Source organism: Triticum dicoccoides, chromosome 3A (assembly GCF_002162155.2).
Source record: "Triticum dicoccoides isolate Atlit2015 ecotype Zavitan chromosome 3A, WEW_v2.0, whole genome shotgun sequence".
NCBI lineage: Eukaryota > Viridiplantae > Streptophyta > Magnoliopsida > Poales > Poaceae > Triticum > Triticum dicoccoides.
In genome coordinates this window covers 764,040,209-764,044,445 of record NC_041384.1, presented here as the reverse complement: position 1 = coordinate 764,044,445, position 4,237 = coordinate 764,040,209, and the positions used below count along the sequence as shown (strand labels likewise).

General features: G+C 42.7%; 2 pseudogenes; both read right to left on the bottom strand.

Annotated features, from left to right (window-relative positions):
- The window catches only part of LOC119273339, a 4,770-nt pseudogene extending 3,754 nt beyond the window's left edge, over nucleotides 1-1,016 (bottom strand).
- A 2,137-nt stretch (nucleotides 1,017-3,153) lies between these two features.
- Nucleotides 3,154-4,237, bottom strand: part of LOC119273338 — a 2,155-nt pseudogene continuing 1,071 nt past the window's right edge.

Below are 4,237 nucleotides of genomic sequence, written 5' to 3'. Positions count from 1 at the left end.
CGGTTGGGCGCTGCCATTACTTGCTCGCTTTGTGGCTAAGGTGCTGCAATTGTTCAGATCTTGCAATTTTTTCATGCTTAATTTCGTGACTTTTTAGTTGTTCAGATGCATGTTTTTCATGCACAAGTTCATGATTTTTAGCTGTTTGGGTCTTGCTTTCTTTAATGCCCGGGTTCATGATTTTTAGTTGGTCATATGTTGCAATTTTTTCATGCTTAAGTTTATGTTTTCTAGTTGTTCAGATATAGCAATTTTTAGTTGGTGCATGTTGTCATCCTTTGACCCGTGAGTTTTAATGTACACAACTTAGCGAATACCGAATTGAATCTCATGGCCTATCATGACTTCTAATGTACGTAGTTCAGTGAAGCGATTCTCACCGGCCGCTTGCTATATAAACCCACCGACACCGAGACGTAGTTACACACACTCTTCCTCCCTTGCTGTGAGCGAGGGAGGAAGAAGACCGTCATCTGCCGGACCGAGCAGGAGGATGCCCATCACGTCTGCTTCTCCAAGAGCTGCCCCGGGTTCTTTATTTTTGTAAGCGCCGTAAAATCAGGCCAGCAAGGCAGATCGTGTGAGACAGATTGCATGCGTGCCCCGAACAGTGGGTAGTGTAGAGAGGTTTATAGGAGAAATGTTCACAACATATAAATTGTTTTCCCGCACAATTTTGTAAAAATGTTTGTAACATATGAAGAAAATCTTTGTGTAATTTTAATTAATGTTCATAACACTTAAAAATTCTCCCACATTTTTTAAATTGTTCAAGAAATTTTTGAAAAAACAATCAACAACATTATGAATTATGTTCACCTTGTATTCACAAAATGTTCAGCATGACTTAGACTGGGTGTGGATCTTATCTTCTTGTCAATACAAGAAGCCGGCGTTCGGCTCAAGCGCCGGCTACAGCATCTCCATCCCGGCGGGAAATTCCGGTGGAGGCGGTTGAAGAGACACCCAGTGTTGAATCCTGGCGGCCGAGGAATGTAAATCTGTACCATATCCATCGCAGTGGCCAACCCGGCTGGCGGAGGCATTTTCTACATATCAACTAAATTCCAACGATGAGAAGCCATTGATTAATTATTATTATGATAAGGAGACAACCTAATGATTGAGGAAAGGTTTCATCCAGATCTAGGTAGATGCATTGTAATATATAACATAAGATTGATGGCATGACTTAGAAGATGCATATGTTACAGATTGACAATAAATTCACGAAATTAGTGTCCATGCATGCACTGGATGGTTTTGTGTTTGAAAGCGGAGCATGATCCACAGTTCATTAAGAGCTTATCTCTCTGGGCCCTAGCCTCTATAATTAGAACACTCTTGGTCCATCACAGTTAATTCTTTACGACCCTCCAAGTAATAGCTCATGAAGCTTCATTTGCCAAGTGTTAATTACATTTATGCTAAAAAGTGTTAATTACATTTATCCTAAAAAGTGTTAATTACATTTTCCTAAAAATGTGTTAACGATATCAGTACCTACTAGCAGGGTGACCCACTCGTTTGCGCGGCTAGATGTAAAACATATTGCTATATTTAATATTATGTAGTCCTCGTGATATTGGTCTGGAAGTTAACTATCATCAATAGTCTGGCAAATAAAACGGACATTTTGTAGAAACAAGGTGAAACTTACTAAGGTCATGTTAATGCAAGAAATAAGTAAATAAAGTAGGAGATTATACATCGTGTGTGTTTTCCTCTAAAAGTACTATAGCATGTTGCATTCCATTGGAAATTCCCACAGGTCTAATATGACCAGACCTTTGTTTTGAACAACTCCAAGAAATTCTATGATAGGACTTCTCTCCTCTAACCCTACTTTTAAATGTTCAAGAAGGGATCATTAAAAAACCTCTAGATAAAATTGGTGTTTTGGATCGATGTGGAATTCATTGGTTTTCATATGTTTTACCCACTTTTCCTCTTCGATTTGCCCTCATCCATATGTTTCCCTATCTTCAGATCAATCATTTTTTATGAAATTGCTTATAATTATTGTTAACTCATTGATGAATCAAATGACCTCTTAGCCCAGGTTGTATTACAACTGTCTATTTGATTAATATTGTATTATCGTCATATCCTCATCTTAATTACTATGATTGTCTTTGTCAGAGTATCACTTGATCTGATGCAATTCTAGCTTTCTGTTATTGAATTTTTTTGAGACATTAATTTTCACTCCCAAAAAGATCATAGACTGTAGCTATTTTTCATTGCCTTTTTATGGCTGAAAACATCTTTGCTACAACATTCTCTATTGGTCAGTCACAACCTAGCTTGTCCTTTCACCTCATATGCATGTTGTCGCCTCTAACGCATTCTTTTATGGGAGTGAAATTATCAGTGAGGAAGTTTCCGGGCTCACATTAGTTAGATAGTGGGTTTACAATTTCTTCATTTTGGATCAAATCCTCGATCATAAATAAAAATTTTGTTCATTATTTTTCATAATGCCATGATATGTTTATCTCTTTCTTTCAACAAATATATTCATCCTTGTATATTCATAAGAATTCTTCTCCAATATTCCCTTGCACTTAAACAAGCTGTAGCCTATTTGACACAATGGTGCCCTTGTCTGGTTCTGCACGACTTATACCTTTTGACACAATGACCGATTATATATCGCCAAGCCAGTATAGAAAACCTGTGATCCACGGAAGCATATCTGGCATCAGCGGTACTAACGAGAGAAAAGAGAAATAACCCACTCACCCACCCAAGACGTCGCGAGGACGTATCACAAGCTCGTGTGTTTGATCCATGGCACATAATCGAAACAATTGGATATGTTGTTGTGGATGCACCGCAGTCTGGTTTGAGGGGTATCTACAGGCATGTATTAAGCATTCTCTTTGGTGCATGTGTTTGGGTCTATTGATGTAGAGGCCGGAGGTTATCCTTCTTTTAAAAAAAGTGTTTGGGTCTACTATATCCCATTCTAATATATATTCAAGGCTTGTCAAGTCCGTATTATGATGGATAAAATGAAGCTTCACTTTATTGAAGAGAATTGTATGTCCGCTTTTTACCATGTTAAGTCATCTCTAGTATTGAACGTGTGTGTCCATTGAGAAAAGAAGTCAACACTTGTACATTGCTGACTCAAAATCCTGTAGCCAGCTAATGTGTGTAGTACATTTGGGAAGATGCCTGTACTTCATTAAATGCCAGCAGCTAGAGACAGGACAATACAGATTTAGCCATCAATTATTGATAATAAAGAAACGACAAAAAATTTGACAAAAGATTGCATCCAGATGTAACTAGATGACAGTAGATCGATGAACTATCGTCCATTGTTTAATGCTTTCACTTGAACGGATCGACAGAGCTCATCATCTCGGTACAGGAACGGGAAGCCGGCGTTCGTCTCCAGCCCAGCAGGGATCTCAGGTGACGGAGGCATCCCCATCTCATCGTCAAACCCTGGCAGGTGAGGAATCACCATCTGCATCTCCTCCATATCCATCCCCGCGGCGAACACCAGCGGTGGAGGCATCTCCTGCATATCCATCCCGGTGGTGACTGCCTATGCCAGAGGCAGCTCCATCAACATCTGCTGCTACATATTTATCTCGGTGGCGAACAGCTCAGGCGGAGGCAGCGTCGCCATCAACATCTGATGCTCCTGCTGATACCGAGCCCCAAAGTACTGCCACTGATCATGAAGAGCTGCAGCGGCAGCGGTGGGGCCACCTCCTCCATGCGGCTCACGTCGACGGGCAAGAGAATCAGGTTGCGCATTCGGAGACGACGTCCTTCACCCGCATCAGCGCGGCAAAGAAGGCTACCAAGTCCTGGTCCCCTGTGTTGCGCACGTTCGGGTCGACCTAAGCCGCTATTGGCTCCCCCGCGTCACACTCCTTCGCTGTGACCTCCTCGCGCTTGGTCTGCTTCTTCACCTCGACCAGGTCCGTGCGCAGCTCGTCGAACTCCTGGTGCAGCTTCTCCATCTTCTGATCTTCACTGGCAGCACCCTCCTCCCCCGCACCCTCCCCCACCAGGAAGCGTTCCACGACGGTGTTGACGGAGGGGTGGCTTAAGGAGAAGGCATTGCCGCCGGCCGAGAAGGTGAGAGCGGCCACCTGGGTGCCGGTCAGGACCGCCAGATTGCTCGCCTTGCTGAAGAACCCTACGTGGCCCTTGGAGAATCAGACGTGCGGGGCATCATCCTGCTCGATCCGTCGGATGAAGGTCTTCTTCC